General features: G+C 41.8%; 1 protein-coding gene across 5 annotated transcripts in view; it reads left to right on the plus strand.

The window, feature by feature from the left end:
- Nucleotides 1-12,213, plus strand: part of GLCE (glucuronic acid epimerase) — a 145,949-nt gene that overhangs the window by 4,678 nt on the left and 129,058 nt on the right. For all 5 annotated transcript variants that reach the window (XR_003852423.1, XR_003852421.1, XR_003852422.1 and 2 more), the window contains exon 2: nt 8,014-8,103. The gene's annotated coding sequence lies outside the window, so the exon portion shown is untranslated. The remainder of the gene's footprint in view (nt 1-8,013; nt 8,104-12,213) is intronic.

Genomic DNA, 12,213 nt, shown 5'->3' on the forward strand with positions numbered 1-12,213 from the left:
CCAGAATTTTTCTTACTTTAGCTATCGCCTTGTCATATTTGCTTCACCATCTTCAGCTCATCAGACACAATCATCCCAATTTTCTTCTCTTGGTCCGTACACATCAGTCTTTTGCATCCCATCGCATACAGCTGTTTTGGATTACCATATCCTAGGTGTATGACTGCACTTCTTGGCATTGAATCCCAGCTGCCAAGTCTTCAACCACTCTTCAGGCTTTCTTAAATCACCTTTCATTCTCTCTGCTCCTTCAGGCATGTCCACTTTTGCAGATCTTAGTATCATCCGCAAATAGACAAACTTTACCTTTAACCCTTCCGGAAGGTTGCTTACAAAGATATTGAAGAGAACCTGTCCCAGCGCCGATTCCTGTGGCACTCCACTTAACATGGTTCTGTTTTCAGAGCAGGTGCCATCTACCATGACATGCTGTCTCATATCAGTAAACCAGTTTGTAATAAATACCACTATCTTAGTGCTCACTCCCAAGCTTCTCATTTTATTCACAAGCCTCCTTTGCTGAAATCCAAGTGGATCGCATTGAGTGCTCTTCCTCGATCCAATTCTCCTAGTCATCCAATCAAAAATCTTAGATTTGTCTGATAGGACATTCCCCTAATTGAACCCATTCTGCCTTTGGTCCAGCAACCCACCCGATTGTAGATAAATTTGCAATCTTTTCATTCAGCAGTGTCTCAATTACTTTTCCCACCACTGAGGTGAGGCTAACCAGCCTGTATTTTCCAGCCTCCTCTCTGCTTTCCGTCTTGTGAAGCAGGATCCCAACTGCTCTTCTCGTGCCACCCCTCCCATTTCGAGGGATCTATTGAATAAGTTCAGGCCTCTGCACAAGCCGGAGCTGGGATGTGGTGCTGGAGGTGCTCCATGTGCTGGGCCTCCCTTGGGCCGTCACGGAGCCGTGCACTGGAGGAGTGTGGACCAACAGTCTTCACAGCCAAGAGTGGAGGAAGGGATGGATTTCAGTTTTTTCTCCCTGCTCCTAAAAGTATATTTTATTTAAAATTTTCTAGACTGCAGTATTAGTATTGCTAGGCGGTTTACAAAAATGTTTTAAATCAATTACTACTAGTGTCAAGAAACTTCTCATTTTTCCAGCCCTGTAAGTAAAAGAACATGGATTTATGCTTTATTTTTCAGCATTTTATTCTGCCCCTTACTGCAGGAAAACTAACTCTTCTCTGTCTTAAGCCGCTAAGTATTGCTGATCTGTTTCTGGGTATCGCCTGTGAAATGGTTTGGCAAGCAAGGTTTTCTGGGTAAAAATGACAACCGCTCATTTCCTAAGCTCTGTTAGTTGGCCGCTCCACCATACTTTGAATATATTGGGATGCATTACTTGAGTGTCTGATAAACACACCGTCAGCTCCTTGAGAGACTTTGATAACTTGGAAAGGTGGAAGCTTTGAAAAACATCAACCATTTATTCAGAATGAAATAGAGGCACTTAAGGACAAGTGACTGCTGATTTCCTTTTATTACAGCTGTTTTATTTAAAACAAAACATTTACTGCTGATGTTGTATTTAATCATACTTTCAAACCATGCGTATTATCTTGTGCTGGCTTGGAACAGCAATCTTCAGGCCTATTTTGTGTTTAGTTGATGGAGTGATCTTTCTTCAGCACACAGTAATTTTAAATTGCTTTTTCATGTTGGTATCCCAGTAAGCAAATGCACTTAAGACCATATATTCAGACACTGTCCTTGGACTCCATAATTATAGCAGCTCAGTCACACACCACCTCATATGTGCGGGGTAGGCTTGTACCCACTAGATTTTACTTCATTAGCTTTCAAAGAGGAGGAGTAGAATCACTGTTGTTGTCCAGTTACAGCTGGGTGTCAGGATGACCAAAGTGCAGAATGAAACATGGCTGAGAACTGGAAGGCCATCTACTCTGCCCACTTTCATTCCTTGTTCAGTGCTAGAGAGAAAAAGATTTGCTTTTTGTGCATTAATAAGGAGAAGGCAAAGAGAATTTAAAAAGAAGCTTGCCGTGGAAGCAAAAACGCATAATAAAACCTTTTTTTGGGTGTATTCGAAGTTAAAAAGCCAGTGAAGGAGTCAGTTGGACCATTAGATGATCAAGACCATAGTAAACAGACGAGATGAATTCTTTGCTTCTAAGCTTGCTCGCTACAGGGAAGCATTAGACATTGCTAAGAGAGACCTAACCCGTCAGTGCTCTCATGCCCGTGAGAGGAGTTTAATATTGTTCGTTCGCTGGCTAAAGTATCCCAGACACATTAGATTCCTCACAAGCACAAGATGACAAGAGGAATAGCTGCCAATAAGCAGCTATTCCTCTTCAACCCTCTCAGCATCTTGCAGAAGCTGTTTGGAGCACTTTTGAATTGCCATCCTCTGCTGAGATCTGTTTTATCATCTCTTCATAAAACTTGCCATACTGGGTCGCACCAAGGGTCCATCAAGCCCAGCATCCTGTTTCCAACTACGGCCAATGCAGGTCACAAGTACCTGGCAGGATCCCAAGGGGTAGAGAGATTCCAAGCTGCTTATCCCAAGCTAAAGTGAATCTATCTACAGAAACTCAATGCTTATCAATAAGTATTGAGTTTCTGCAACTCTTCTTTAATAATGGTTAATTATGTTTTCCTCCAGGAACTTGTCCAAACTGTTTTTTAAATGCAGCTACACTAATAGCTTTCACCACACCCTCTGGCTATGAATTTCAGAGCGTAATTATGCATTGAGTAAAATATTTTCTCTTATTACTTTTAAATGTATTACCTAGTAACTTCATTGTGTATTCCTGGGCTTGTACTTTTCGAAAGAGTATTTTATTTATTTTATTTATTTTTAATTTTTATATACCGAAGTTCTTGTATGGACTACAAATCAATCCGATTTACATAAAACGAAGAACTGCTCAACAGAGAGCGGAGCTTTACATGGAACATGGAACAAATGTTTACTTGTTCCATTCAATTCATTATTTTGTAGACCTCTATCATATCCTCATTCAGCCGTCTCTTCTCCAAGCTGAAGAGTCCTAACCTCTTTAGCCTTTCCTCATAGGGGAATTGTTCCATCCCCTTTATCATTTTGGTCACCTTTCTCTGTACCTTTTCCATCACAACTATATCTTTTTTTGCGATGTGGTGACCCGAACTGCACAAGGTACTCAAGATTAGGTCGCACCATGGAGTGATATAGAGGCATTATGATATTCTCTGTTTTATTCTCCATTCCTTTCATAATAATCCCTAGCATCCAGATGTTACGAAGGTTAATATTCATAAAGCCACCATGTTTTTTTTTTTCCCTGGGTTTACCAATTGAATATATTACAAAAAATACACAATTATTGATTTACACAAATTATATTTGCTGCTAGATGAGCGCTGACTGCTTGCTGGAAGTCACCTTTAATTCCTGACTTGTTGGCTGTTTAAATAGAGCAGTGGTTCTCAACCCTGTCCTGGGGGCCCCGCCAGCCAGTCGGGTTTTCATGATATCCACAATGAATATGCATGAGAGAAAAATTGCATGCTATGGAGGCAGTGTATGCAAATTTTCTCTCATGCATATTCATTGTGGATATCATGAAAACCCGACTGGCTGGGGGGGTCCCCAGGACAGGGTTGAGAACCACTGAAATAGAGCAAAGCCTTTTATTTTTGGAGATGTTAACTGCGATTAAGAATGATAAAGTGTCTAGATTTGAAATTGTCTGGCTACCTTATACACAGTGACGAGAGTTATGTGGTTAGTATATTATTTTGCAGATTTGGACATTTTTCACCTCTGTTATACCTTTTAGATTATTTTTGCTTAAATCTCCTTTTGTGGATGTTATGCTTCTCTTTGACTGTATTTGTGGCAGAAAAGGGCATGGAAGGGAAAGTTAGGGAGGGCTGAGATTTTTGTAATTTTGTGCTTTTATTCTGACTAAGATTTTAATAAACATTAAATTTAAAAAAAATGTCTTTTGAATATCTACCCCCTGATGTCTGGGGTTTTTCCAATCTTAATTACATATTAAAACTATAGAGAACATTTTTTTGACTTTAAAAGCTTGTTTCATTTTACCATTTAACCATGCTGCCAAATGTTTGGTTGTCTTTCTTTAATGCAAGGAATATATTTAGTCTGGGCTTCCATGCTGTAAGCAACCTTTTCAATCCACTCCTCTTAGTCTTATTCTAACTTTCTCATTTTATCATTTATTTATTTAGCATTTTTTATATACCGAGGTATAGCAGAGTTGCCTTCACTCCAGTTTACATACAGAAACAACATGTTACATAGAACGATGTATGAAGATTACAATTTAAAATTAACGATAGTAAATACAACAGGAGAATGTATAACAAGATAACACAGGATAGAACCCTGAATAGATGTACATATATCTCATGAAGCATTGAAGGGCATCTGTATCATTGTAACAGGGAGATTGAAAAATGGCAGAATATATAAAAGAATTTTAAAGTCATTGAGTGCTATCTTTAAAAGATTGGCTGAGAAGCCAGGGTTTTAAGTCTTTTTTGAAGGATTTTAAGTTATCTTGATTGGTGAGGCAATGAGGAAGCGAGTTCCAGAGCTTAGGGCCGATGATGGAAAAGGCTCTGTTTCTGGTGGAGGATAATTTAGCCTGTGGAAGTGAGGGAATCACTAATCACCCTTTTAAAAAGTTAAATCATCCATTATACCTGAAGACTGGAGGGAGGCCAATGTAACCCCAATATTTAAAAAGGGCTCCAGGGGCGACCCGGGAAACTACAGACCAGTGAGCCTGACTTCAGTGCTGGGAAAAATCGTAGAAATTGTTATAAAGAATAAAATCACAAAACATTTAGATATAGTTTGATGGGACGCAGCCAGCATGGATTTACCCAAGGGAAGTCTTGCATCACAAAGTTACATTTTTTTGAAGGGGTTAATAAACATGAGGATAAAGGTGAACCGGTAGATGTAGTGTATTTGGATTTTCAGAAGGCGTTTGACAAAGTCCCTCATGAGAGGCTTCTAAGAAAACTAAAAAGTCATGGGATAGGAGGCGATGTCCTTTCGTGGATTACAAACTGGTTAAAAGACAGGAAACAGAGTAGGATTACATGGTCAATTTTCTCAGTGGAAAAGGGTAAACGGTGGAGTGCCTCAGGGATCTGTACTTGGACCGGTGCTTTTTAATATATATATAAATGATCTGGAAAGGAATATGACGAGTGAGGTGATCAATTTTGCAGATGACAAAAAAATTATGCAGAGTAGTTAAATCTCAAGCAGATTGTGATGAATTCCAGGAAGTCCTTGTTAGACTGGAAGATTGGGCATCCAAATGGCAGATGAAATTTAATGTGGACAAGTGCAAGGTGTTGCATATAGGGAAAAATAACCCTTGCTGTAGTTACACGATGTTAGGTTCTATCTTAGGAGCTACCACCCAAGAAAGAGATCTAGGCATCATAGTGGATAATGCATTGAAATTGTCGGCCCAGTGTGCTGTGGCGATCAAAAAAAACAATGTTAGGAATTATTAGGAAGGGAATGGAAAATTAAAACGGAAAATGTCATAATGCCTCTATCACTCCATAGGGAGACTGCACCTTGAATACTTTGTGCAGTTCTGATCATCGCATCTCAAATAGGATATAGCTGCATTGGAAAAAGTGCAGAGAAGGGCGACCAAAATGACATGGGGCATAGAACGGCTGCCCTATGAGGAAAGGCTGAAGACGTTAGGGCTGTTCAGTTTGGAGAAGAGACCGCTGAGGGAGGATATGATAGAGGTCTATAAAATAATGAAAGGATTTGAGTAAGTTAATGTAAATTGGTTATTTACTCTCAGATAATAGAAGGACCAGGGGGCACTCCATGAAGTTAGCATGGGGCACATTTAAAACAAATCGAAGAAAATTATTTTTCACTGAGTTCATAGTTAAACTTGAATTCATTGCCAGAGGATGTGGTTTCAGCAGTTAGTGTTACTGTGTTTTAAATAAAGGTTTGGATAAGTTCCTAGAGGTTAAATCCATAAACTATTACGGTAATTAATAAGCAATAGTAGCTTGTAATCTAATGTTTGGGTATTTGCCAGGTACTTGTGGTTTAGATTGGCCACTGTTGGAAACAGGATCCTGGGCTTGATGGTCCCTTGGTCTGACCCATTTCTTATGTTCTAATTTAACATTCATAATTAATAAAACAAGGAATTAGAAAATTACAAACAGTAATTATGAAACATACATCACATAGTTCAAAAGCTTAAAACCTAATATCAATCTTTAAATGCTTGTTTAAATAAGGTTTTCAGTGCTTTTTTAAAGAGCCTAGGATCTTTCAGGTTGCTAGTTTCGTTGGACAACAAATTCCAAAGAATCAGACCCACTATCGAGAGCCCTTTTCCCTGGTTTTATCGAGACATGCTATTTTAGGGGAGGGAATATCCAACAGATTTTGATTTGCTGAATGGAGTGATCTTACCGGGGTCTCTATTTTCCATAATGGCATTTATACATGTGGAGTGTACATTGTTAATGAGGGATTGGATAATCGTAGCCAGTTTATACTGAACTTGGAATGCTATTGGCAACCAGTGAAGTTGATATAATACTGGAGTAATGTGTTCATGGATTGGTGTGCTAGTTAATAAATAGGCAGCAGAGTTTTGAGTAATTTGTAAAGGATGAATAATGTAATTAGGCAGACCAATGAGTAATAAATTGCAGTAGTCCATACTAAAACATAGCATCTATAAAACGGTATGGAAATCTGTGGTGTTGAGGAATGGTTTAAGATGTCGTCGTAAATTCAGTTTGTGATATATCTGTATTAAACTTTTGACCTGAGCATTCGTACTCAATGACGGGACAGTTTAGATACCAAGATTTCATACAGTTTCGGCATTGGAATATGTTTGCCATTGGAGAGAGTTTGGATGGCGTGTTACATAGAGGAAATCTTAATAAATGTATTTCAGTTTCTGAATGTTTAATGCTAATTTGTTTTGGCTTAGCCAGTTTTGGATAACAATGTGATAATGGGTCAAAGCCTGTTCAGTTTGAACCCAAGTCTATTTAGTTGGGAAAAAAAATGTATGTGATCTGCATACAGTTTAGAGTAATCCCAGACTTGCTAGTATTCTGCATAAATGGTGGATCCTTGACGGCTCATCCTGATGTGGCCATTTTCTGAAAGGAGTGAACCATCTTCATACTCCCTTGTGGTTTCTGGTGCCCCTTTAGAGTCTTAATTTGGAATTGGATTTCTTGGCAGGCCCTACATTAACACCACTGCGTGCCCTGTCCTTGAGGTTGCTCACCTTGAAAACGGTGTTCCTTGTGGCAGTTTGCTCTGCGCGTAGGGTTTCTGAACTCCAAGCCTTGCCTTGCTGTGAGCCTTTCCGTCAGATGACTCAAGGAGCAGTAAGCTTCGTATTGTTCCTTTTTACCGAAGGTGGTCACTGAGTTTCACTTGAATCAGTCCATCTCCCTGCCGTCTCTGGACAGAGGGAGATGTGGAGGAGTATTGTCTGTTGCGACCTTTGGATGTCAGGAGACATTGTCAGATATCTGGAGGTTTCTAAGCCGTTCTGGAAGTCGGATCGCCTGTTTGTTCTTCACGGTGGTACTAGACAGGGAGAGCAGGCCTCGCGGGCTACAATAGCTCACTGGATTATGGAGGTAATCATGGCTGCATACGTGGATGCAGGGAAGCCGTTACCTACTAATTAGTGCTCATCCACTGGGCTCAAGCAGTATCATGGGCAGAGGTTAGATGTTGTACCCTGTTGACATTTGCTGAGTTGTGATGTGGTCCTACTTGCACACCTTGTCCAGGTATTGTCTGGATATCCAGGCCTGGGAGGATGCGGCCTATGCACATGCGGTTTTGACTGGACCGCGGGCAGCTTCCCGCCCTATTCGGGAGTAGCTTGGGTACATCCCACTTGTTCTGTGTTCATCTGACTGGATGCTAAGAAATTAGAAATTACTACTTATCTGATGATTTTTTTTTTTTTTTAGGACTGTTGGATGAATCCAGCTTCCCTCCCGTAGCTGCTGAATGATTGCATTATGGTCCTTTTGTGTGACTACGTGTTACATGGATTACTGGTAAGTGTTAATCCAGTGCCTAGACTTATGTTTATGCATTTTTGTCTGAGCTCAGTGTTAGCTGAATATTGAAATGGTTATTTTGCTAGTCTGTCTACAGTTGCTTTTGAAGAGAATACTGGCAGGCTGGGATCACTGCAGGGCTATATATACTGTGATGTCAGTTTGCTCTGTCTCCATCTGCTGGTAGAGATGCATAACCCACTGGTTCTGTATTCATCTGACGGTCCTGTCTGTAAGTAGTAATTTCTCATTCAGTAATTGGACTGTCTTTCTATTGTCATTTCCATCACTAGAGGCTATATTCAAAAAAAGGAAAATGTCATCAGGAGAGTTGGTACTCCTATTAGCAGAACTATATTTCAGAGAGAGCACAAATGGAAACCCCTTCCAGCAGCCAAGGTTGTCACCTACCAGGAGTGAAGAACTTGTTCACTACCCCTGTAAGAATGCAGCTAGGCAGATCCTCTAGATTATGATACAGAACTGTGTTCTGTGGCTGAGAAAATGTGAACAGTCTCTGGTGAGGATGAATTATGTATTTAAAACAAACAAAAAAAAAAGTACTATTGAGCTGTTCTGGACCATACTTTTGGGAAACTGCATATGCCCGCAGTCAGTCTAACAACGATTACTGCTTTACACTTCTGTAGCACTACTCGATGTAAGCAGTGCAATCACAGTTAGAGCTCATGTGTAACTAAACTTTATCTCTGTATTTTTATGGTTGAGATGGTCGTTGAAGGCTCAGACCAACTTAATTCTAGTTCATTTTTCACTGAGTTACTGCAAACAACTCAAATTTTTATATTCTGTGTTTGGAGTTTTCAAAAACCTGTCCTGACAATGCATAGCAGATGAGCTTAGAGAACTGGAGAGGAGATTCATTGAAATAGCATAACTTTATTACATGCAGAGACCTGAACTAAGCAATTATATTTCTATTTCTCAAGCCCAGGCACATAACTTATACATTTTTTGTTTGGGGGTTCATTAATATTTTCAGTGTCTGCTAGCATCCCCTGATCTTGGTTTGTGGTATTTAATGCAGTCTTTCCTTTAGGATACTGTCGGGTTGAGTCTCTTCTGGTAGTTTATAAAGTTCTGGCCCCGTGTTCTGTGGGCATTTTTTTAGTTGTTTAGACGGCAGAGTCCCAATCTCTTATTTGTATTTACCTGCCTTTCCAAGCCTGCGCTCAGGGCAAGTTAAATTCCGGGTCAGTAGTAATTCACTGCCCCAGAGGACTTATTTACTAAGCATCTTTCACACCTTTGTACCTGGTGCAGCAGAGGTCATAAGAAACCTCAGTGGGAGAAGCAGACTTTGAACCCTGGCTTTCCTGGTCCTTAGCCACTAGACGACTCCCTTTTACTCCTCGTTACAACCCACAGATGTCACCATTCAAAGATTTGTGGTGAATTTGACCACTGCAGCACTTCTCAGTAAATATGGGAAGTCCTATTGGCAGAAGTGTCTAGTTCTGAAGGCATCTGTGCTGTTAAGTGTTAGGTGTTTCTGGTTTTAATAAGGCAGCCTGCTTTGTAGGCGATTCTTACCCCTTCTGGCTTCACATCCGGCACCCGGAAATGGAAAATTCTATTACAGTTACCAGCTGGGAGCAACAGCAGAGAGAGCAGAGTAAAATTACCTTTTTTTTGTATTGAGGCAGTGTGTATCTACATATCACGAAACGACCAGCATTCACTGCTCAGTGTTTAGCACACTAGGGTCAGCTGTGGCCAGAATTGATATACACTCGTACACTGCCACCACAAACACGTATATATGTGCCCCTTTGCCCACATGCAGGGCTCAGACCAGAAATGCATTTTGAATATTACTCGGGCGTGCGATAAGTTCTGTGCAAAACTTAACCAGGAGTTCAGTAGGCCTGGCACACAAAGAAATATGATGAGTTGAAGTCCATATATTCTTCTAAGCTTTTGCATCCAGACTTAAGCCCAAGTCCTTATTCCATATTTCAGTTGCTTTCAGTTGCCCATCCAGTCTTGCTGGACAGACTGGATGGGCCGTTCGGTCTTCTTCTGCCATCATTTCTATGTTTCTATGTTTCAGTCCCCTTTAAAAGGCCTCTATATACCATAGCTATCACCTTACGTTTGGCCCCAGGTCAGTCACGTATGTCTGCTTACCATTCAAAGGCCGCAGGGGTTCAGCTATATTAGTGTTTCCCCAAACAGGCAGCCCTCCACCCCGGAGCCAGTTCATAATGTTTTCTAAATCAGGGAATTCTACAAAAGCATCCTCCTCCCCCAGCTGGGATAAAGAGAGAAAGTATAGCAGACAGGATGGGCTTCTCATAGAAAGGTGCAATAGGTGAAGGTTTATCACTCTTCACCCCAAACATTTATCAACCTGACCCCAGACAGAAAGGGAAATTGCTCGCCAAATTTTACAGCATACAAAGGAACTAGGTGAAAGAAAAGAAAGCAAAGTTAAATTAACCATCTCAGCCTGCACGTTTTCCAAAACCAAGCATGCAGCCTTCCCCCCCCATTCAGCCAGTCTTGCAGGCAAACCAATCTGCTAGCCCAGTAATACAGGTGCAAGTTAGGGGGCGCGCCGTACCACCCGGGGATTTACCCAGTAATACAGGTGCAAGTTAGGGGAAGCGCCGTACCACCTGGGGATTTACCCAGTAATACAGGTGCAAGTTAGGGGGCGTGCCGTACCACCCGGGGATTTACCCAGTAATACAGGTGCAAGTTAGGGGGCGCGCCGTACCACCCGGGGATTTACCCAGTAATACAGGTGCAAGTTAGGGGGCGCGCCGTACCACCCGGGGATTTACCCAGTAATACAGGTGCAAGTTAGGGGGAGCGCCGTACCACCCGGGGATTTACCCAGTAATACAGGTGCAAGTTAGGGGGAGCGCCGTAGCACCCGGGGATTTACCCAGTAATACAGGTGCAAGTTAGGGGGCGCGCCGTACCACCCGGGGATTTACACAGTAATACAGGTGCAAGTTAGGGGGCGCGCCGTACCACCCGGGGATTTACCCAGTAATACAGGTGCAAGTTAGGGAGGTGCCGTAGCACCCGGGGATTTACCCAGTAATACAGGTGCAAGTTAGGGGGAACGCCGTAGCACCCGGGGATTTACCCAGTAATACAGGTGCAAGTTAGGGGGAACGCCGTAGCACCCGGGGATTTACCCAGTAATACAGGTGCAAGTTAGGGAGCGCCGTACCACCTGGGGATTTACCCAGTAATACAGGTGCAAGTTAGGGGGAGCGCCGTACCACCCGGGGATTTACCCAGTAATACAGGTGCAAGTTAGGGGGAACGCCGTAGCACCCGGGGATTTACCCAGTAATACAGGTGCAAGTTAGGGGGAACGCCGTAGCACCCGGGGATTTACCCAGTAATACAGGTACAAGTTAGGGAGCACCGTACCACCCTTGGATTTTGGCAACCACAATTGCCCTAGCCTAACCCAGGCTTTTTGCTTCCTCCAAATAAATTGAGCCATTAATCTATGCAGCTCTTAAAAAAACCATGGCAGGTATCAGAGATGCTGAAAGAAGTGCAGCAATTTTGGTAAAATATTCATTTTAAGTAAATTAATCTGTCCCGCCCACGAAATTGACAGATGATCCCAGGCAGTTCTATCTTGTTTAACCTTGCTGATCATTCGCCCGTAGTTCTTAGAGTGTAAATTTTTAACGTTTTTGGTAATAAATACCCAGATATTTGAAACTGTCCTCTACCTAACGGAAAACAGAGACAGCCTGGAAGAGGTGTATGATCAGTAAGAAAAAACATTTCAGACTTATCTGTTTGTTTTATATCCAGAAAAATTCCCAAATGTATTAAGACCAAGCAGCAGAGGCCCCAACGCATAGTGCAGTATAAGAGGACGACAGCAGCAGCAGCAGCAGCAGCGTATAAAGACCTCCAAACCTCACTCCTGTAATATCAGGGTGCTGATGGCTTAATGACTAAATTAACAGCGAAGGGGACAGAGGGCACCCCTATCTAGTATCTTGTGCAATCCCAAAAAGGAAGTCAAGGTGCCACCGGTCGTGCCCGCGGTCGTTCGCTAAAAATCTGTTCAGGATCCCTGCACAGGCCATCACCTCAAACAGA

The sequence above is a fragment of the Rhinatrema bivittatum genome, chromosome 13, assembly GCF_901001135.1.
Source record: "Rhinatrema bivittatum chromosome 13, aRhiBiv1.1, whole genome shotgun sequence".
In the NCBI taxonomy this organism is placed as follows: domain Eukaryota; kingdom Metazoa; phylum Chordata; class Amphibia; order Gymnophiona; family Rhinatrematidae; genus Rhinatrema; species Rhinatrema bivittatum.